Source organism: Oncorhynchus tshawytscha, linkage group LG01 (genome assembly GCF_018296145.1).
Source record: "Oncorhynchus tshawytscha isolate Ot180627B linkage group LG01, Otsh_v2.0, whole genome shotgun sequence".
Classification (NCBI taxonomy): domain Eukaryota; kingdom Metazoa; phylum Chordata; class Actinopteri; order Salmoniformes; family Salmonidae; genus Oncorhynchus; species Oncorhynchus tshawytscha.
Window position 1 is genome coordinate 56,814,011 of NC_056429.1, and position 24,520 is coordinate 56,838,530.

Below are 24,520 nucleotides of genomic sequence, written 5' to 3' on the forward strand. Positions count from 1 at the left end.
TAGATTTTCAGGGACCTGCACGGGCAGGGTGTAGTGGTGTATATAGATGACATTCTAATATACTCCGCTACATGCGCCGAGCATGTGTCCCTGGTACGCAGGGTGCTTGGTCGACTGTTGTAACATGACCTGTACGTCAAGGTTGAGAAATGTCTGTTCTTCCAACAGTCCATCTCCTTCCTAGGGTACCGCTTTTCCGCGTCAGGGGTAGAGATGGAGAATGACCGCATTTCAGCCGTGTGTAATTGGCCGACTCCAACCATGGTAAAGGAGGTGCAGCGGTTTTTAGGGTTTTCCAACTACTACCGGAGGTTTATCCGGGGTTCTGGTCAGGTAAGCGGCTCCCATTACCTCAATGCTGAAGGGGGGACCAGTGCGACAGCAGTGGTCAGCTGGGGCGGACAGGGCTTTTGGTCACCTGAAGGCTCTGCTTACCTCGGCTCCTGTGCTGGCTCATCCTGATCCCTCCTTAGCTTTCATAGTTGAGGTGGACGCGTCCGAGGCAGGGATAGGGGCTGTGCTGTCTCAGCGCTCGGGTACGCCACCAAAGCTCCGCCCCTGTGCATTCTTTTCGAAGAAGCTCAGCCCGGCGGAGCGAAACTATGATGTGGGGTACCGGGAGTTGTTGGCTGTTGTCAAAGGCTTTGAAAGCGTGGAGACATTGGCTTGAGGGTGCCAGACACCCTTTTCTCATTTGGACTGACCACCGCAATCTGGAGTACATTCGAGCAGCGAGGAGACTGAACTCTCGCCAGGCAAGGTGGGCCATGTTTTTCACCTGCTTTTCTTTCACCCTCTCCTACAGACCAGGTTCCCAGAACGTTAAGGCAGACGCACTGTCCCGGATGTATGACACAGAGGAGTTGTCCGCAGATCCCGCTCCCATTATTCCAGCTTCTTGCCTGGTGGCACCAGTGGTGTGGGAGGTGGACGCAGACATAGAAACGGGTGTCACGTTCAGAGCCCACTCCTACCCAGTGTCCGGTTGGGCGTAAGTATGTTCCGTTCGATGTCCACGATCGTTTGATCTGTTGGGCCCACACTTCACCCTCCTCTGGTCATCCTGGCATCGGCCGGACAGTGCGCTGTCTTGCTGGGATGTACTGGTGGCCCACGTTAGCCAAGGACGTGAGGGTTTATGTGTCCTCCTGTTCGGTGTCCGCACAGTGCAAGGCACCTAGATACCTGCCCAGAGCGAAATTACAACCCCTTCCCCTTCCACAACAACCATGGTCACACCTCTCGGGGGATTTCCTGACGGATCTTCCACCCTCGCGGGATAAGTCCTGCCATCTCCTTCCTTTGCCTGGTCTCCCTACGGCCCTACAGACTGCGGAGGCCCTATTCACTCACGTATTCCGGCACTACGAGGTGCCTGAGGATATAGTTTCTGATCGGGGTCCCTAATTCACGTCCAAAGTCTGGAGGGCGTTTATGGTCTCGGTCAGCCTTACCTCAGGTTTTCACCCTGAGAGCAACGGGCAGGTGGAAAGAGTCAACCAGGAAGTGGGTAGGTTTCTGCGGTCCTATTGCCAGGACCGGCCGGGGGAGTGGGCAGTGTTTCTCCCCTGGGCAGAGATGGCTCAAACCTGTCACCTTTTCAGTGTATGCTAGGTTACCAGCCGGTCCTGGCACCATGGCATCAGAGTCAGATCGAGGCTCCTGCGGTGGATTAATGGTTTCGGCACTCGGAGGAGACATGGGGCGCTGCCCATGTACGTCTGCAAAGGGCCATCAGGCGGCAGAAGATGAGTGCCGACCGCCACCGCAGTGAGGCCCCGGTGTATGCACCGGGGGATCGGGTCTGGCTCTCGACCCTTCACCTGCCCCTTCACCTGCCCTGCCGGTAGCGGGCGAGAGGCCCGGTGGGAGGGGTACGGCCTGGAGGAGAGATGCTGGGTACCGGTGGGGGACATCCTGGACCCATCGTTACTCAAGGAATTTCACCGACTCCATCCGGATCGCCCTGCGTCTTGTCCCCCGGGTCGTCCCCGAGGCCGGTGTCGGCACGCTGCTGGAGCCGCGCGTCGGGGGGTACTTTCACAACTTCCACCGAAGTTGTTCCCTCTCCTTGTTCGGGCGGCGTTCGGCGGTCGACGTCACCGGCTTTCTAGCTGCCACCGATCCATGTTTCATTTTTCCTTTTGTGTTGTCTGTTTACACACCTGGTTCCCATCCCATGATTACGTTCCTTATTTAACCCTCTGGTTTCCCTTTCTGTTTGTGCGTGATTGTCTTTCGTGTGTTGGAGTTCTATCATGTTTTGTCCTTGTTTGATAACGGGATTTTTGTTACGGTCTTGGATTGAGTAAATACAGTGTTTTATTTACTCTTACCTGTGTCCTTCGCCTGACTCCTTCGCTATCTTCTAGATAGACTCTGACAGCATCAGATTGCTATTAGTGTTGTTGTGACTGATACAGACTTGTGGGGTGGGGCTGGGCAGGTGTCCCAGACTGCTCAGTCAGGACTAAAGATACACAGTGTAGTAGCAGACGGCAACCCTAATTACTTCCTTGTGTGTGTGTGTGTGTGTGTGTCTGTGTGTGTGTGTGTGTGTTGTGCACGTGTGTTGATTATGTTAATCAAATCTAAATCATAGTTTGATAATTCCAGGTGTAGCCTGCCCTGTTCCCTAACTTTGTTCATAGTTTTGTATCAGTCAGCAAAAACATAACCAGCTGGCATAAAATCTATGCTCATCTGTATAGCATTCTGACCATTTACCATTTAAAAACACTCTTTCCTAATGATTCCAACCCTGTTCTTTCTTCCTGTCTTTACCCATCTCTCACTAGCCTCCTCTTCCCCCATCACTGTGCATGCACACACGCACACACACATTCCACTGAACTCACAGTGAACTCTGCTGCTGTGTATAAGTACAGCTCTGGAGCCAATCGGAGCGTGGCTGGAGGGCACCATCGCCTCTCCCATTAGGATAATAGGAATCCCTCTCTGGCTCATAATCCACAGAGATGGAGAGAGAAAAAGAGAAAAAGAGAAAGAGAGAAAGAGAGAGAGAGAGAGAGAGAGAGAGAGAGAGAGAGAGAGAGAGAGAGAGAGAGAGAGAGAGAGAGAGAGAGAGAGAGAGAGAGAGAGAGAGAGAGAGAGAGAGAGAGAGAGAGAGAGAGAGAGAGTGGAGATGAGTGAGTGTGGGATGGATGGGGGTGTGGAGGGAGGAAGGTAGGGACAGGTACAGTGTGAAAAATTGGGAGAGAAAGATAGGGCTAAAGCTATGCAGCATGCAAACACTACTCAGGTGTGCAGTGGGGCAATATACTGAGTGACATCGGGAAGTGAACACAGCTGTGGTGTGGTGCAGGCTGTAGACATCTACAGAGCGTATGTGTGTGCGCGCGCGCGTGTGTGTGTCCATGCAGGCTGTAGACATTCACAACGTGTGTGTGCACGTGGGGGTGTGCTTGGGAGGATGTTAATTTCCAGCATAGGGATGTGCCCTCAGCATCCCAGCGTGATTTAAATTAAAACTCAATTGGCCTTCACATTTGTCCAGACCCCTAAAGTCCCCACCAGTGAGAGGGAGATGGCTGCAGTAGCACAGTAGCCTGTAATCACACAGCTGAAATTGAATCTGACCATAGAAGACAATGGACAAGAGACCGTCTGAACGACTGACCATTACACAGATGACATTCTCTCAGATGGATACTCACTTTACTCAGTGGAGACACTGGAGGTGTGCCTGGGTGAGCGTGTGTGTGCGTGTGTTCGTGTGTGTGTGTGTGTGTGTGTGGGTGGGTGTATGCGCGCATGTGATCAACTCCATTGATGTGTATGTGATGTGTATCTTAAATAGAAAAATTCAATATGTGCGTTCTGCCATAGGGTACATCTGTCTGTGTGAGGATTTCTGCTACAGTACGTGTGTATCTGTCTGTGTGAGTGATTCCGCTACAGTATGTGTGTGTATCTGTCTGTGTGAGTGTTTCCGCAGCAGTATGTGTGTGTATCTGTCAGTGTGAGTGTTTCCGCAGCAGTATGTGTGTGTATCTGTCAGTGTGAGTGTTTCCGCAGCAGTATGTGTGTGTATCTGTCTATGTGAGTGTTTCCGCTACAGTATGTGTATGCGACTGGCCTGTTAGCAGTAGCGATCCGTATTGGCCCGGTCTTAATTTCTCGCATGTCTGCCTACGTTGTGAGGGATGGTAGCAGTGGGTGGGAAATGGGAGGCAGAGAGGCTATCACCCTCCTGCTGGCTCTGTGGATCCATTTCATCTCCAGATAATTACCACACAAACTATTTACTGCTACACCAAACTTCACCACTAGGACATCCGATACAAAACATCTACTGTGTATTAATAGTTAAAACTTAAAGACTCATAATAACTGATATATAGTGGGAGTGGTGCAGTTGACCCTGACATGCACTTGCAGAGCCCCCTAGGGCCTAGGTAGCAAAGGGCACTACAGAGGGACACAGAGCTCTGGGTCTATAGTCCAAGCCATACTCTCACTGAATGCTACCAGTATTTTAATTCCTACCTTTTCATAATTTTTCACAAAATGTTACGGTTCTACACTCTAACAAGTCCTCCCTTTATATATCTGTACTATTTACATATGTACACATCGTAACGCCCCTTCCCTATCTTTTCTCATCCTCTCCCTCTCGACTAAACCCCCCCCCCTCTTCTCCCTGTATCCATCTCCATGGCAGATGCACAGGGCCTGAGGCAGCTCTTCAGACTACTGTTTGTTACCGTTTCATTCTCTTTCCCCCCACGGCAGAAATTAGCTGCCATGCTAAACCCTGTCAACTGTGACAGCCACTCTCAACAGTGAGACTCAGTCCATACAGTATATCCATATCACACACTCCACTGTCTGAGCCTCTAATGTTTGTCCCTCCGCTGTCACTGCTAAATACGTTTGTTTTTTCACCTGGATAGCTCAATTTTCCGCCTAATTTATAGCAAAAAAATAAAAATGCAACATGCAACAATGTTGAAGATTTTACTGAGTTACATTTCATAGAAGGAAATCAGTCAATTGAAATGAGTTCATTAGGAACCTAATCTGACTAGGAATACAGATATGCAACTGTTAGTGGATCAGAAAACCAGTCCGTAACTGGTGTGACCACCATTTTACTCACCATTTTACTCTCCTTTCCATAGTTGATCAGGCTGTTGATTGTGGCATGTGGAATGTTGTCCCACTCCTCTTCAATTGCTGTATGAAGTTGCTGGATATTGGCAGGAAATAGCACACACTTTTGTACACGTCGATGCAGAGCCTCCGAAAACATGCTCGAGGTGTGACATGTCTGGTGAGTATGCAGGCCATGGAAGAACTGGGACATTTTCAGCTTCCAGGAATTGTGTACAGATCCTTGTGATGTGGGGCTGTGCGTTATCACGTTGAAACATGAGGTGATGGCGGCGGATGAATGGCGTGACAGTGTACCTCAGGATCTCGTCACGGTGTCTCTGTACATGCAAATTGCCATCCGTAAAATGCAATTATGTTTGTTGTCCGTAGCATATGCCTGCCCAAATACCATTCTCTAAAATGACGTTGGAGAAATGAACATTCAATGATCTGGCAGCAGCTCTGGTGGACATTCCTGCAGTCAGCATGCCAATTGCACACTCCCCTCAATACTTGAGTCATCTGTGGCATTGTGTTGTGTGACAAAACTGCACATTTTAGAAGGGCCTTTCATTGTCCCCAGCACAAAGTGCACCTGTGTAATGATCATGCTGTTTAATCAGCTTATTGATATGCCACACCTGTCAGGTGGATGGATTATCTTGGCAAAAGATAAATGCGCACTAACAGCGATGTAAACAAATTTGTGCTCAAAATGTGAGAGAAATAGGCATTTTCAGCATGTGGAACATTTCTGGGATCTTTCATTTCAGCTCATGAAACATGGAACTAACACTTTACATGTTGCGTTTATATTTTTTGTTCAGTGTATTTTTGAAGAATAAATAGGCTACAAATGATTTCTGCGAACTGTTACAAAAGGGTTGCAGACAAACTGTTTGTTTTTCACCAGTTGTTAAGATGGCACCCCTACCAGCACATACTAGTGGGCTGTGAGTGGTTGGTCTCAAACGTGTTACAAGCTAGCACATGGCTAACACAACACTAAGGTATTTATCATTTATCTTACCAGTCTTACATGCTACCATACTGCTAATGTGTACATCATCAATCACTCCAGAGCTATGCTAGCACTTGGCTAATGTATTTATCATTAATCTTATCAGGGCTGTCTTTCCACCTCATTTCAGAGCTCCGCCATGATTTCTAGCACTAATTTGATGGTAATGAACCCATCAACACACAGTGCTTGATGAATATAGTGAGAAATGGCCTTCTGCTATGTTTTGGACAAGCCGCATCTGATCTCAATAGATGATCTCTAGCCTTCACTCTGTTTACATGCATGTTAACCCATATATAGTTCGGTCAAACTACGATAGGGTGTTTTAAATAGGTTGTCAATGAAAATGCCTTGAACTCTTGCATACATACCGTCTACCTTAGCAGGTTTTACGGCACTGAATAAGTTTGAGTTGTTTTCTCGTTGAACATGTGGCATTAGTTGTTCCTGCTTTTACCTTTCATGCTGTCCACGTCCATTAAACCATACTTTTATCAAAGCCAGCATATTTGGAATTACATTCAGACAATTATGACAGGTGGTCAATATCTCCTGATGAGTCATTGGGGACATAGCCCGCCCTACACATCAGTCAGCACTTCCTCTCGTATGTGGTATATCTCTGTGGTGACTGATACTTACAGACTGCCTCCTGTGTATACAGAAATGGGAAAAAAATACATTTAAATATATATTTGGCATATACGGTGCATTCAGAAAGTATTCATACCCCTTGACTTTTTCCACATTTTGTTACGTTACAGCTTTATTCTAAAATGTATTGAATATACTTTTCCCCTCATCAATTGACACACAATACCCCCAAACCATAAGACTCCTGAACATCCAGATTATTGACATTGCCCTGCCCCCCCCCCCTCCCCCCCTCTCCACACCACTGCCACTCTCTGTTGTCATCTCTGCGTAGTCACTTTAATTAACTCTACCTACATGTACATATTACCTCAACTAACCGGTGCCCCCACACATTGACTCTGTACTGGCACCCCCCCCTGTATATATTGTTATTTTTTTTACTGCTACTCTTTAATTACTTGTTACTTGTATCTCTCATTCTAATCCATATTTTCTTAACTGCACTGTCAGTTAGGGGCTTGTAAGAAAGCATTTCACTGTAAGGTCTACTTGTAAGAAAGCATTTCACTGGAAGGTCTACTTGTAAGAAAGCATTTCACTGGAAGGTCTACTTGTAAGAAAGCATTTCACTGGAAGGTCTACTTGTAAGAAAGCATTTCACTGGAAGGTCTACTTGTAAGAAAGCATTTCACTGGAAGGTCTACTTGTAAGAAAGCATTTCACTGGAAGGTCAACTTGTAAGAAAGCATTTCACTGGAAGGTCAACTTGTAAGAAAGCATTTCACTGGAAGGTCTACTTGTAAGAAAGCATTTCACTGGAAGGTCTACACAGGTTTTATTCGGCGCATGTGACTCGTCAAATTTGATTTGATTTGATTGATTTGAATGAGAAAGTGAAAACAGATTATTACAAATTTTAGCAAATGTATAAAAAATACACATTGAAATACCTTATTTACATAAGTATTCAGACCCTTTGCTATGAGACTCGAAATTGAGCTCAGGTGCACCCTGTTTCCATTGATCATCCTTGAGATGTTTCTAGAACTTGACTGGAGTCCACCTATGACAAATTCAATTAATTGGACATGATTTGGAAAGGCAAACACCCAAGGTCCCCAAGAACACAGTGGCCTCCATCATCCTTAAATGGAAGAAGTTTGGAACCACCAAGACTCTTCCTAGAGCTGGCCGCCCAGCTAAACTGAGCAATTGGGGGAGAAAGGTCTTGGTCAGGGATTAGATATTGCTTTACACTCACAATACCATTTCCTAACCATGTGTATGTGAGCAATAACATTTGATTTGATTTGTCATGCTGACAGAACTTATGAGCTCCTCTGTGATGATGGGAGAACCTTCCAGAAGGACAACCATCTCTGCAGCACTCCAACAATCAGGCCTTTATTGTAGAGTGGCCAGATGGAAGCCACTCCTTATTGAAAGGCACATGACAGCCCACTTGGAGTTTGACAAAAGGCACCTAAAGACTCTCAGATCATGAGAAACAATATGCTCTGATCTGATGAAACCAATATTGAACTCTTTGGCATGAATGCCAAGCATCATGTCTGGAGGAAACCTGGCACCATGCCTACCATGTTCTTCAGCGGCAGGGACTGAGAGATTAGTCGGGATCGAGGGAAAGATGAACTGAGCAAAGTACAAAGAGTTCCTTGATGAAAACCGTCTTGGGAGCGCTCAGGACCTCAGACTGGGGCAAAGGTTCACCTTCCAACAGGACAACTACCCTAAGCACACAGCCAAGACAACGCAGAAGTGGCTTCGTGACAAGTCTCTGAATGTCCTTGAGTGGCCCAGCCAGACCCCGGACTTGAACCTGATCGAACATCTCTGGAGAGACCTGAAAATAGCTGTGCAACAATGCTCCCCATCCAAACTGACAGAGCTTGAGAGGATCTGCAGAGAAGAATGAGATAAACTCCCCAAATACGGGTGTGCCAAACTTGTAGCGTCATACCCAAGAAAACTTGAAGCTGTAATCGCTGCCAAAGGTGCTTCAACAAAGTACTACGTAAAGAGTCTGAATACTTCTGTATATGTAATATTTCCGTTTTTTTTTATTTCTAATACATTTGCAAAAATGTCTAAACCTGTTTTTGTTTTGTCATTATGGGTTATTGTGTGTAGGTTGATGAGGTAAAAAAAACATTTCACACATTTTAGAATAAGGCTGTAATGTAACAAAATGTGGAAAAAGTCAAGGGGTCTGAATACTTTCTGAATGTACTGTATAACGGTAGAATCCCAAACTGCAGCTACTCTGACTACAGACTAAAGAGTCTCTGATCTCTGATGGAAGGACAACATTTAGTACAGGGCTAGAGAGAGAAACTACAAATTGCTGATCTCATATATGCACACACACACACACAAACACAGACACACAGTGCTGATGATGGCTTTGGGAGCAGTGCAGCTGTATTCCCAAACCCTCTCAGATTTATGCTCTTGCTCAGCACAGTTATTACAGTCAGAGTTTATTAGGACACGGCTACATTATAAGAACTGTCTAACAAATTGCTTATGCTCCCGTAATTGGATTACAACAGCAGTGTGCTCCCACTGGTGAGATTTTGAAGCCAAGACCATACGCACGCCTGCGCACGCCTGTGCACACACACACACACACACACACACACAAACACTGTGCAGACAAAGTGACTTAAATAAATTAACACAAGTATACATTGGCACCAGTGGAGGCTGGTGGGAGGAGCTGTAGGAGGATGGGCTCATTGTAAAGGCTGGAATGGAATTGATGGAATGGTATCAAACACATCAAACATATGGAATCCATTCCATTTATTCACTTCAAACCATTACAATGAGCTCGTCTTCCGATAGCTCCTCCTATCAGCCTCCACTGATTGGCACTCAGTATACCAGTGGCAACCAGCCCACGGAACTAGCCCAGTCCCCACTACTCTTTGTGTGTGTGTGTGTGTGTGTGTGTGTGTGTGTGTGTGTATGTGTGTATGAGAGAGAGAGAGGCACAATCCCTGCTTCGCACACTCGGTGGGTGAGGTGTGGGAGATTAGTGACACCCCTTATAAAGATGTTTGACCCCTGTGCCTCTACCCACTGTTGCAGGGGTTCATTCTCTATGCAAATGAGAAGGGTGTTTGTCCCGGGCGTGTGAGTCTTTTGTCAGAGCTAGCTGTGACTGATCACAGCCTGACAGCTCCAATGTGTGTGTGTGTGAGTGTACGTGTGTGTGTGTGGGTGCAGATTGACATCATTATAGGTGGGTGTACCCAGCAATCTGCAGATTTATGAACCCCCCCCCCCATCCCTCCTCAAGATGAGCAGCTGAGTCTGTCATCGCACACAAAGCGGCCCTCCAAACTCACACACGGCTGCACGCCCCCCTCATTCATCATGCTGAAAGTTAATTGGTGCAAGCTTTAAACAACTCTCTACCACCGCCTCTTAACACACATTGCCAGTGACTGCTGACCTTAACACAACACACACCCGCACGCACACATGCACACTCACACACACACAAACACAAAGTGCCTATTGATTAACCTAGCCTAACGGAGGACTGGATGCATTCCAAGCTGGGTGAATACATTATCAGTGCAGAGAAAGTATGGTTCCCACCATCAGTATGAAATAGAGTAGAAGGCTGGAAATTACATAGACGTTCTATCTAGTCTGGTGTATTCTGTACACACACAACATGCCCAAAGCCCATTAGCTGGCAGGCTGTTGAGGCAGCTTGAGTGTGTGCTGCTCATGCTTCAGGGAGCAGACCTAACTGGAGAGGCTGGGAGAGACCCAACCAAACACCAACAGCAACACGGCCACACCACAGACCCAACACTTCAGAACACATGCACCCAAGACCCAGCCACACCACACTGCACAAATACTATGACACACACAAACACATTAACACGAACGCACATTGCCAGTGAAAGGGCAGTTTGGGTCTGTGAACAACACAATCTGTGGGTGTTGAGGCAAGGGTCAGACTGAGAAGTGTATCAGAGCTCAGTAATGGACAGTATTGATTGTGTGTTATTCACTCTGCTTTCTGGGCTGGTGTGTGTGTAAACTGGAGGCTAACATTTGGACTCGAGATCAGATCTAATCAGTGTTTTCATCTCAGAGCCCAGCCTCCACGGAGACCCTGAGGGCCACACACACACACACACACACACACACACGAGACTTGACAAAGAGACCAACAGCTTTAGGTGTACAGTGGCCACTGCATTATCCCGCCAATGACTACAGTACATTCAGAATGAATAGACTGCTTCACAAGAAAGTTGCCTGGAAAATCATACAAAACGGTCACATTTTAAATATTTCTGTCAGCATTAGAAACGTGTGTCTATGAATCCATACCAGACTGCTGTGGTGGTATAAATGAATGTGTGCTCAGTCTCTCTGAGCCTCTGTGGAGAGGGAATAATTAGATGCAATATCATGCTAGTGAAGGGAGTGGGAGGGACTGCGTGTGAATCCGCCATAGCTTCTCACTGCAGCAGGCACACACACACACACGCACACGCACACAGGCTGTCTCCCACATAACTAATGGGTGCATTTCACGGTGATGACAGCGAGCGGCGTGTGTGTGTCTGTCTGAGCATTATGGCTGTTATAATAATAATGATAACAAATTAGAACCATCCATTTCCTGCCCCACTGCTGATTGGAGCTGATGGCCAATATGGTGGAGGGTAATCCATCTTCCTGCCCCTCCCCCTAGCTACCGCCCCAGAGACCGTTAGGGGCCGCAGCCAATGGCACCACAACAGAGGAGGGAGCACATGGGGAAAGAACTGAATGCAGCACAGGGTGACATGGGGGACGGAGTTCAGTGCAGCACACAGGACTTGTGTCCCAATACTTAACCCAATATCATGCTTACAGGCTTCTTAACAGCTTCTACTACCAAGCCATAAGACTGCTGAACAGTTCATCAAAGGGCTACCCAGACCCCTCTTTTATGCTGCTGCTACTCTCAGTTAATAATCCATGCAGTCACTTTAACTCTACCTACATTTACATATTACCTCAATTACCTCGATTAACCGTTGCCCCCGCACATTGACTCTGTACCGGTACCCCCTGTATATAGCCTCGCTTGTAATTTTACTGCTGCTGATTAATTATTTGTTACTTTTATTTTCTATTTTCTACTTATCTATTTATTTTCTTAAAACTTCTTAAAGCATTGTTGGTTAAGGGTTGTATTCGGCGCATTTGACAAATACAATTTGATTTGATTTGATTCTTGCAGATCTGGCTAGAAATGAGCAATTTAGTAACAGCTCCATCTAGACGACCTCTGATTGGACCAATCCAATCCCTATCTTCAAGAAGTCCCAAGGTCAGGTGCTAATGTTCAATTTGGAACTGCATTCCTTACTCATCTCTTCTTTGAGGTCAGAACTCTCTGTCAATCCCAGATCCATCCAACCTCAGTGAATTCCTCTTGACTCACTCTGAGAAAGTAACGTGTCTCACGGCCAGGAAGGCTCTGGACAACAGTCTTTACCAAAGATGGTGGATAAAGGAAGATAGTTCACTCAGGCCGTTTACCATTGACATTTTTTTGTCAGTTCTGGTCTACTTAACGGGGTGGGTCTCCCATAGACACAAATGCAATAGCAGCTGGGTCTGGTCCACATTAGCTCATTGACTTTCTATACGTCCATTTGGGTCCCCCCAGGACCAGGAAACACTGAGTAAGATGACTTTGGTAAGTATTTACAATTACTGGGATAGCCTTACAACATGGTAGGAAATGTTTAAAGGTAAATTCGACAACAGGTAGAAAATCAAATGAATGCATTGCCGGGAGAATAAGGGGGAACATTAACTCGTGGAATGTTCTCACTGTGTGAGGCTGGCACAAAGCTGCATCGTCAGTTGTCACACATGCAGAGGGCAGCCAAGGAATATGTGAATCAGACAGTGTCACTTAGAGGTCAATGACATGGCCACCAGGGGGCCTCCCTGCTCCAACAGCACTATTGAGAGCCTGTATAGTCAGCAGTTCATTATCCTATTATTTTATCAGTCCCTAATCACATTCAACCACAGTTAACTGTATGTGGTGTGTGTGTGTGTGTGTTGAGCCGTCAATCTAAGTGACTTAACATGATCAGGTCTATGGTGTGTTGAGCCAATGCAAGGAACACTCACTAAGAAACTCTACCCCTTCTCCTTCAATAAACACAATCTTCAATCTGGAGTCACAGGGTGGTGAAAAGAGAGAGAGACAGAGACAGAGACAGAGACAGAGACAGACAGACAGACAGACAGACATTGGGCAATAAGGAGGAGAGAAAGAATGAAAAGGACAGAAAGAGCGAACGCCGAGAACTGTGAAACACTTTTGCCAAACATGGTTGTCTGAGAGTGTGCATAACATGAAATGCAGCTGAGATCATATTGGTTTTAAATAAATAGGAATGTAATAAACTACATAACAGAACACAAACAAACACAACACCCACATCACACAATTCTGGAAGAACGGCGCCGGAGGGGATGGCTGCCGTTTTATGTTTTAGACCACCTTTACTACTCCCACAGACACATGTACAAAGCTCTCCCTCAATTTGGCAAATCTGACCATAATTCTATTCTCCTGATTCCTTCTTACAAGCAAAAACTAAAGCCGGAAGCACCAGTGACTCGGTCAATAAAGAAATGGTCAAATGACGCAGATGCTCAGCTACAGGACTGTTTTTCTAGCACAGACTGGAATGTGTTCCGGGATTCTTCAGATGGCATTGGGGAGTACACCACCTCAGTCACTGGCTTCATCAATAAGTGCATTGATGACGTCGTACCCACAGTGACCGTATGTACAGACCCCAACCAGAAGCCATGGATTACAGGCAACATCCTCACTGAGCTAAAAGGTAGAGCTGCCGCTTTCAAGTAGCGGGACTCTAACCCGGGCGCTTATAAGAAATCCCGCTATGCCCTCAGACGAACCATCAAACAGGCAAAGAGTCAATACAGGACTAAGATTGAATCCTACTACACCGGCTCCAACGCTCATCAGATGTGGCAGGGCTTGGAAACTATTATGGACTACAAAAGGGAAGCACAGCCACGAGCTGCCCAGTGACACGAGTCTACCAGACTACCTAAATTACTTCAATGCTCGCTTCGAGGCAAGCAACACTGAAGCATGCATGAGAGCATCAGCTGTTCCAGATGACTGTGTGATCACGTTCTCCGTAGCCGATGTAAGTAAGACCTTTAAACATTCACAAGACCGCAGGGCCAGACGTATTACCATGATGTGTACTCTGTGCATGCGCTGACCAACTGGCAAGTGTCTTCACTGACATTTTCAACCTCTCCCTGACTGAGTCTGTAATACCAACATGTTTCAAACAGACCACCATGGTCCCTGTGCCCAAGAACACTACGGTAACCTGCCTAAATTACTACCGACCTGTAGCATTCACGTCTGTAACCATGAAGTGCTTTGAAAGGCTGGTCATGGCTCACATCAACATCATTATCCCAGAAACCCTAGACCCACTCCAATTTGCATACCACCCCAACAGATACACAGATAATGCAATCTCTATTGCACTCTACACTGCCCTTTCCCACTTGGACAAAAGGAACACCTACGTGAGAATGCTATTCATTGACTACAGCTCAACGTTCAACACCATAGTGCCGTCAAAGCTCATCACTAAGCTAAGGACCCTGGGACTATACACCTCCCTCTGCAACTGGATCCTGGACTTCCTGATGGGCTGCCCCGAGGTGGTAAGGGTAGGTAACAACACATCTGCCATGCTGATCCTCAACACGGGTGCCCCTCAGGGGTGCGTGCTATAATTAGATATTTGTTTCCTTACCTTGCAGTGACTGCAATCAGTTTTGTTATTAAACTAACTACTACAAACAATTAGCATTTTGGGATCAATTCCCCATGTAAGTCCATCTCCCCCCATGTAAGCCAAACATTTAAATGTCATGCAGTTCTACATTGGATTTCCATGTTTGAACTCTCGTCAGAACACTGAGTCACACATTTAAGAAAGTATATTCTACCTCTTGGTGATGTCATTCGGAAACACAATGACAGCTTTCACTATTATGCGACATTTCAATGAAAAATACATACCTACACGTCTGCTACGATCACAAGACGCAGGTCTCCTGATTGTCCCTAGAATTTCTAAGCAAACAGCTGGAGGCAGGGCTTTTTCATATAGATCTACATTTTTATGGAATGGTCTGCCTATCCGTGTGAGAGATGCAGACTCGGTCTCAACCTTTAAGTCTTTACTGAAGACTTATCTCTTTAGTAGGTCCTATGATTGAGTGTAGTCGGGCCCAAGGGTGTGAATGTGAATGACAAGGTACTGGAGCGACGAACCACCCTTGCTATCTCTGCCTGGCCGGCTCCCCTCTCTCCACTGGGATTCTCTGCCTCTGACCCTATTACGGGGGCTGAGTAACTGGCTTACTAGTGCTCTTCCATGCCGTCCCTAGGAGGGGTGTGTAACGGTTTTCTTTAGGTGAAGTAGAGTCGGACCAAAATGCAGCGTGGTGGTTATTCATGATTTTTAATGAGAAAACTATACATGAATAAACTAACAAAAACAATAAACGTACGAAAACCTAAACAGCCTATCTGGTGACAACAAACACAAAGACAGGAACAATCACCCACGAAACACTCAAAGAATATGGCTGCCTAAATATGGTTCCCATTCAGAGACAACGATAAACACCTGCCTCTGATTGAGAACCACTCCAGACAGCCATAGACTATGCTAGATACCCCCACTAAGCCACAAACCCAATACCTAACAAAACCCCAAGACAAAACACACCACAATAAACCCATGTCACACCCTGGCCTGACCAAAATAATAAAGAAAACACAAAATACTAAGACCAGGGCGTGACAGGGTGCTTGACGTTGTGCCAGGCTTTTATTCTCGCTATTCTCAACTTGAGTGGTTTGAGTCACTGACGTGATCTTCCTGTCCGGTTTGAGCCCCCTCGGGCTTGTGAGGTGGAGGAGATCTTTGTGGGTTATACTCTGCCTCGTCTCAGGGTAGTAAGTTAAGTCTGTTAATATCCCTTTAGTGGTGTGGGTGCTGGGCTTTGGCAAAGTGAGTGGGGTTATATCCTGCCTGGTTGGATATGGGTAGGGGTATCATCAGACGGGGCGACAGCCCCCCCCACCCCCCCCACAACCCACCCCCCAGTCTGGCTTATCTGGTGTCCTGTGTGAATTTAAGTATGCGCCCCCTAATTCTCCATCTCTCTCTCTCCCCTCCCGGACGACATGAGCCCAATGACCATGCCTCAGGACTACCTGGCCTGATGACTCCTGGATGTCCCCGTCCCCAGTCCACCTGGCCATGCTGCTGATCCAGTTTCTGCTGTTCTGGCTGTAGCTATGGAACCATTGTGATTATTAGTTGACCCTGACGGTCATCTACGAACGTTTGAACATCTTGAAGAATGATCTGGTCTTAATAGCAATATACTCTTCAAATTACCACCCAGCATGGCCAGAAGAGGACTGGCCACCCCTCCCAGCCTGGTTCCTCTCTAGGTTTCTTCCCGGGTTCCTGCCTTTCTAGGGAGTTGTTCCTTGAAACTGTGCTTATACATCTTTATTGCTTGCTGTTGGTAGTTTTGGGCTGGGTTTCTGTATAAGCACTTTGATATCTACTGATGTAAAAAGGTCTTTATAAAAAATATTGACTGATTGAAGGAAGTAGACTGAATAATAAAAAATGTCACCATTTGTTTTTTCATATATTTAGAGCATGATCAACATTTTTCTGTTTCTATGGTTGAAACACACTAAGGTCAAATTACTGTCAGAACAAACGTCACACACACGCATGCACGCACGCACACACGCACACACGCACACACACACACATGCACACACACGCACACATTCCACAGACACAATGGAGCTAGCTGACAGTGCGAGTGAACAATGCAAGTGGAATTGAATTAGTCCTGGTCTGTGACCCGAAAATGCCAAGGAGAGAGGAGCAGCACGGGCCTCATGACAAGGACTTCCAGTTTGGCTGTGATTCTGCATTCCCCTCCATAGGCTCTGATTGGCCAGATCGAGATGGATTGAATGTGAGTGGGGCTTTCTCATTGGCATTGGCATTTTGGAAGTCATTTTAGGAATGCAAGAATGGCAATTAGGGAGTGCGTTGTATGTTTTGATGCCGGTGACAAATTGAAGTCGTAGTGACATTTTCTAACCCATTGTACGATGTATGACACACGATATGTCATACAGTGATTTGAATGGTGTCAGATGATGGTTATGTGATAACATTTATTTTCTCCTCTCAATTTAATTCTACTCAATGAGCTGTATTGGCATGATCGGTATCTTACTTACACTGCCAAAGCAAGAGCACAAGAACAAATGAAATCAATGAAAAATCAACATAGTGATTAACAGTAGTAATACTGTTGAAGTAATACTCTTTCCATCCCCCCTCTTTCTTTCTCTCTCTCTCTCTGTCTTTCTCTCTGTTTCTCTCTATCCCTCAGCACATTAGACTTCTACAATAGGATGTCAGTCATGGCACAAAGGCTGGATGGGGAGGCTCTGACCCGCATGTTCTCTCTCACCGTGTCTATCTTTGCCATTGGGGGTGTACTGGGATCCCTCATGGTGCGCATGCTGGTCACCAGGTGAGACCCAGTGACTCCAAGTCCTATACAGGGTTTACACAGGATGATTCCACCATAATGTATTGGGTTTCATAAGTCAACTATTCTCTGCTCCCCATTCGAGACGGTGTACATCTGTATTTACATCTTTGTATGTGTAATGCATGTTGTTAGAATGGACCCAACGAAAGGGAAGACATGACTAGATTTGGAAAGTCGTGTCCTTTGAAGACCTTTGATTTGGTTTTGGTCAATGGCTAAGCCCTCCAGACTCTGCAGCTGCAGGTTGGCTGTTGGCCAATTGACATGAACAGCCTCAGAGACACACTGCAGCATCTGGAGCTCTGGGCAATGGCACCCTGCCTGGCACTCTGAGCCTCTCACATATACACACACCACTGAGGGCATTAGATTGTGCCTCCATCTATCACCCCTGAGTGACCTTCTGCCCTCTGACCCTAGAGATCACTCTGTCCTGGCTCCCTTGGTCTCCTCTGCCCTTCAGAGTACACAATGTCCGTCCTGTCTGCCTTTCAGAGTGCATAGTGTTTACTTACCCTGTGCCCTTTAGAGTTGTAACTCTTTGTACAAGCTACCAATGTTCCCTCTCTTTTTTTCCGGCACTGAGTGAATTTCTGTGCAACTTCCGGCTTGTGTTTACTGTGAACACAGCCTGTACCCGCTTTAAGTTACATTGTTTTGTTTATTTATAGTTTTTTTGTGTTTGTACTTTTTACCCCTTTTACGTGATATCTAATTGGTAGTTACAATCTTGTCCCATCACTGCAACTCCCGTACAGACTCGGAAGAGGCAAAGGTCGAGAGCCATGCTTGCTCCGAAACACGACCCCCACCAAGCCGCACTGCTTCTTGACACACAGCTCGCTTAACCAATGTGTCGGAAACACCGTACAGCTGGCGACCAAAGTCAGCGTACATGCGCCCGGTCTGCCACAAGGAGTCACTAGAGCGCAATGGGACAAGGACATCCCGGCCGGCCAAACCCTCCCCTAACGTGGAGGACGCTGGGACAATTGTGCGCCACCTCATGGGTCTCCCAGTTGCGTCCGGCTGCGACACAGCCTGGGATCAAACCCGGGTCTGTAGTGATGACTCTAGCGATGCAGTGCCATAGTTCGCTGCGTATTTGCGTATAGGCCTACTGCAGCTCTGATTGGTTATGGCGCACCGGTCTGTGTAGAATACGGTCCTACTCCGATGCACTCTGCCTACAACAAAATCTCTTGCATAGTTTATTTTGTTATGTTGCATTGAAAGTGGTTAATATTGCGTTGATTCGATCACAATTCCCACAGTAAAGGGAAACGTTGATAGTGTTAATTAAGGATCTAACCCTCGATTTTTGCCTAAAATGACATATCCAACTCTACCTGCATGTAGCTCAGGACCTGAAGCAAGGATATGTATATTATTGTTACCATTTGAAAGGAAACACCTTTGAAATGTTTGGAAATGTGAAATGAATGTAGGAGAATATAACACATTCTATCTGGTAAAAGATAACACAAGGAAAAAAACATGCAAGAGAAAGGCCGTAATGTATTATTCGAGCCCCGGCACAACTTAGATTTTGGCCACTAGATGTCAGCAGTGTATGTGCAAAGTTTTAGACTGATCAAATGAACCATTTATGTTCATATATGTTCAAATGTTGTATCAAAACTGCGCCAATGTGCCTTAATGGTTTATTAATACATTTTCAAGTTCATAATTGTGCACTCTCCTCAAACAAGAGCAGGGTATTATTTCACCTCAATAGCTACTGAAAAATGGACAGTGCAGTTAGATTAACAAGAATTTAAGCTTTCTGCCCATATCAGATATGTCTATATCCTGGGAAATGTTCACGTTACTTACAACCTCATGTTAATCACATAAGCCTACCTTAGCATAACCATCCCGTTGGGGGGACACCGATCCTGTAGAGGTTTTAACTAACAGGGGAAACTCTAGAAAGTTGAGTGAACTTCACAGGGGCTGATATTTCTTCTGCTCGGCAGTCCAGGTGTAGCTGCGCGGCTTAGATGGAAGATTGCGGTACATTCGCTCTGTCCCCTCTGCACTGCACACTACCTGTCCCCTATACATAGTAGTCTGGCCCAAGGGTGCGAATGTGAACGACAAGCTACAAGCTACTGGAGCGAACCCGGGTCTGTAGTGACGCCTCTAGCGATGCAGGGCCATAGTCCGCTGCGTATTTGCGTATAGGCCTACTGCAGCTCTGATTGGTTATGGCGCAACTCTGATTGGTTATGGGGCACCACACCATTGGCGTGCAGTCAGTGCCCTCTCTGTACCCTCTGCCCAACTCTTTAAATCTTTTTTGGTATTCAGTGCTGGCTTAGATCTTATTTATCTGAAGCATTCAAACGATCTCACTGGACATTTATATGCTAATGAAAGAGAACAATTTACGAGCACAGGTATGAGCTGATCAAGTTCGTCACCCAGCAGTGTTTTATGGGTGATCAGAACTCTGCACGTCCTCCTTGACTGTATATTGGGGGGAGACTTTACTACTCTGTCATAAAACGAATATACGTACGCCTGCTATTGCATCTGGTCCGTGTGCTTTTATGAACTGCTTGTGCAAATGCATAAATACAACAGTTTTGGGTTTGGTACATTAATTAGCTGGCTCTGATAATCTAAGCGTTTTAATGGTGGACGGCCAACCATAGCTTGTGTGTGTGTGTGTGTGTGTGTGTGTGTGTGTTTGTGCATGTGTGCATGTGTATGTAGGAAAGGCACGGTGGTGAACTTGACAGTGTTGGTGTTCATCACTGGATCACTCATGGACTTCAGAAGGATCTGTAGCTCTCTGCCGCTTTGTCACGGGGATCCACTCCGTTACAAACAAACCAGTGTGTCCACTCAATGAGAGGGGTGATGTTCAGGGGTGAGAGTTTGAATTAATATTAGGATAAGGGTCAAGGTTCAATCAGTCAGAAATCTACACATGTAAATGTTGCACAGTATCTGGATAAAGTTACGGATGTTGCAATGAAAAGAAGGTGAGTGGTTTGCTCACTGCTGTCTGTTTTCAGACTGGGGAAAAAAACATCCCCGTTGTCATTGTTGTGTTTTATTGTGTAGGTACCTCTCTGAGTGTGATGCCATGAACATGGGGGGGATAGCTGCTAAGAACTTGCGTGGTGGGGTCTTCTCGGCCCAGATCCTGGGTCTACACAAACTTCTGGGAAAGGCACGCCAAAGACCATTTCCAGGAAAAACATTCAACTTTAAACGTGGCGTTCATATGCTTATATTTATCTTACTTTAGAGAAGCATATGTTTAGTCATGTTTATGTGTTCATCTGCAGTGTCATTGACATTGAATGGTGAAATTGTTTTCAATGGTTTAGGTATCGCTTATTTTGGGCTACATGTGGACGATATGTTAGGGACACCTGTTGTCATGGTTACAGGAGGAGCCCCGGACCCTGTTCCTCTCGCTGGTGGTGGTAACCACCTTCGTCCAGCTGATGCTGTTGCCATGGTTTCCGGAGAGCCCCAATACATGCTGTTTGAGAAGCACAATGTCTACGCCACCATTGCAGGTCAGAATGCTTGACTCCATTGGGACAAGGTCACATACTTAGTGTCTGAATAGTGTGAATCGTGTAACCTCATGGCTGTGTTAATTTCCTGTGTCAATCTTGTTATTCTAGTCATGTGCCAACATCTTTAGTCAACCGTGAATAACAAAGTTCAAGTAATATTCATTTTCCTTGGGTCAGTGTTGTAACTTCCTGTTTTATTTCCTACATCAGCATTGAAATGGTACCGGCCCAAGTGAAACATCCAGTTGGAGATTATTATTATTTTTACCTTTATTTAACGAGGTGAGTCAGTTAAGTACAAATTCTTCTTTTCAATGACGGCCTAGGAACAGTGAGTTAACTGCCTTGTTCAGGGGCAGAAGGACAAATTTTTACTTTGTCAGCTCAGGGATTCAATCTTGCAACCTTTTAGTTACTAGTCCAACGTTCTAACCACTAGGCTACCTGCCGCCCCAGATTGAGGAGATGCAGGAGGAGGAGCGCTCTCTGTTGTCGGTGGAGACTGTGTCGGTATGGTGCCCGATACTGGATCTGTCTATGCGTTCGCATTTGCTCATTGATGTGTTCCTCAACATTGGCATGCAGCTCTCCGGCAGCGACGTTGTCAGACTACTCAGCTCTTTGCTATAGTGCTCCTCTCCTTCCCTCACCCCTATAGCCCTTTCTGTTATTCTTTGTCCTCTTTGTTAGCAATCCTTGCCCTTTCTCTACCTCAACCACTTTCACCCATCATTTACACCCTCCTCACACTCATTTGCATGTCCTTCCCTCGATATCTCACCCTCTCTCTCCTACACTCCCCCTTTCTTCCTCTTATCCCTCTCTCACCCTCTTCTCCCGATCTCCTCCCACTCGTACCTTCTTCCCTCTCTCACCCATACTCCTCACCCATACTCACCCATACCCACCACAGTCGGGCCCACTACACCAAGAGGCTCATTTGAAAGGCAGACCAAATATTGCCTAATCTTTTAGAAGCCTCGTGATCGTGTGGTAAGAGCCAAAAACTACGAGTCATCAATGAACAGCGATTTGATTAGCTAAATCCCTTCCTGAATTATGCTACTGAGATGCTTTCATTATTCAAATCGTTACCAGAGGACTGGGGCCAACAAGTGCACATTTTACCCATCAGAGCTGAACTCATTAGAAGCCTCATCTCTGCAATGTATTTTTAGCAGCTAATTAGCTTTGGCAATCTATTTGAAACACAGGGAGTGAGGATGAAGATGGTGGTGGTGATGATGATGATGGTATCAGACAGATACCAGAGGTGAGCTGTAAGTTAAGTGGAGGTGACAAGTGGCAGGTCTTGTCACCGTTTCTGTGTGCGCAACAGGATAGAGGAGTGTATTTGTGTGTTTAATGGGAGTGTATACCTGTGTGTGTTGGTTTCTCACTATCTCCGTCTGTTCCTCATGCTGATTACCCCCCGTGTCTAGAGTCAACCTCCCCCACAGCCCCAAATTGAATTGAAATTGAATGTGAGTGGTTGTCCACTGTTACACTCTGCCCATGCTGTGCCCATGCTGTGCCACCTGTGCCCATGCCACTCAAGCCCAAATGTGTCTGTCTCTCTCTTGCAGCTCTGGTTCTATACCAACAACATCTTTGAGAACGCGGGCATCCCAGCCCCAGTGATCCAGTACACTACAGTGGGTACAGGAGCCGTCAAGATCATCGCTGACCTCACTGGTGTGAGTCTATGGAGGAGTCATGAGAACGGTTGTTAGTTTGCGCTGTCACAGCTTTCTCTCTTAACGGTCCTGTTATTAAAGTTTCGTTGCTTTCCGTCTCTTTGTACAGTATCTCATGTTTCTCTCTCTCTCGTTCTAGTGTTTTACAATAGAGAATCTGGGCAGAAGGCCTTTCCTCACCTGGGAGTTTCTAGTCATGGGATTCTGCTGTGCTTGGATCACTCTCTCCCTCATTTTTATGTGTGTGTGTGTGGGGGGGGGTGGGGGGCACTGCATTCGTGTATTTACTACATTCATTTCCTCCTTGCGATACGACAGAGTACTTTATAATATTTGATTAATCAATCACATTTATTTCATAAAGCCATTTTTACATCAGCAGTTTTAACAAAGTGCTTTACAGATACCCAGCCTAAAACCCCAAAGAGCAAGCAATGCAGAGGCAGAAGCACAGCGTCTAGGGGAACCTCCCTGGAAGGCAGGAACCTAGGAAGAAACCTAGAGAGGAACCAGGCTCCGAGGGGTGGCCAGTCTTTATCTGGCTGTACTGGGTAGAGATTAAAGGCCAACTATGATAGAAACATCATGGAATATACTGACTAAGTGAGGTCATGGCAACTTACTTCTTCTACTTCACTATGCTTACAGGTTCACTTACCGTTCATGCCTTATGTCAGTGTTGGATGTGCGATCCTGTGTCATTACTTGTTTCTGCATTAGGCAAGGTGAGCTGCGTTCTTCTACATACTTTATCTTACTTTAAGTTTCCATTCATTTGAGCTGAAAACACACACACATACACACATTCAGGCTTCATACAGGGAGACACTGGGGCGGGTGGCTTACCCGATTTGCTGGTTTCCGACCCCTGGTGCACTTTGCTGCTGTGTAAGGAAATGGCGCCCTCTGGAGGTCTAAGTTGAGCGGTTGTAAATGCAGCCAATGGCCTTGCTCTAATCTCCCAATTATCTGCCTGTGTGATGATGATGTTTATATCCCCTGTATAAGAGACAAATGAGTGAGTGTTCTGTAGAGAGATGTATGCAGCCTGTGATGTATGTAGGTACAGTCCCGCCTACACCCCCCTTTGATCCTTCGTGGATTGGCTCATTCTGTTTGGGATCCTGTCAATAATTAAGCCTCCTCGCGCCTCATTGGTCAGAAACATGATGTATGCTGCCGCTCAAGAGCAAATAAAGATGAATAATGAATCGTTTGCCTAACTCCTCATCAGTCGAAAAGTGTTATCCCTCCGCCACCCACAACAATCAGGCACAAATAATTATGCACAAATAATGCTGCCTTGACTCATGTTCATTCATAGGGTCATTAGCGGTGCAGTTACACAAGGCGTTGAGTCATCACTTGTGACCAGACGTTATTAGACAGTCCACTTCCGGTGACACTTTATATACATAAAGCATTCATGACACCTTTATGAAACCAGTCATTACACCCTTTAATGAATGTTGCAGTATCATTCATACAACATTCATAACACATTTATTCGACATAATTCATAAAGGGTCTTTCTAAATACAAGTCCCTTTACATTATGGCGCAAAAGATTTCTTTGTGTAAAGAAAATCAAGATTGTGTTAGCCTGCTTGAGTTAAAGGCAAGGCATTCGTTTGTGGAGCTAATACAAGTCTTCAGGTCTCAGCTAAGGTTGCTTATTACCTCCGTTACAATGTCAAACAATTGCTCAGATGCCATCCAGACCTGGGTTTAAATAGTTTGCTTGTGCCTGAGCGTTTGCTTGAGCCTACCTGGAATGCCAGATGGGCAGGTAGGGTTTGCACTTT

At 46.0% G+C, this 24,520-nt stretch overlaps 1 pseudogene; it reads left to right on the forward strand.

The window, feature by feature from the left end:
• Window positions 1-355: 355 nt before the first annotated feature.
• LOC112260751 lies at window positions 356-23,435 on the forward strand (annotated as a pseudogene).
• The last annotated feature ends 1,085 nt before the right edge of the window (window positions 23,436-24,520 follow it).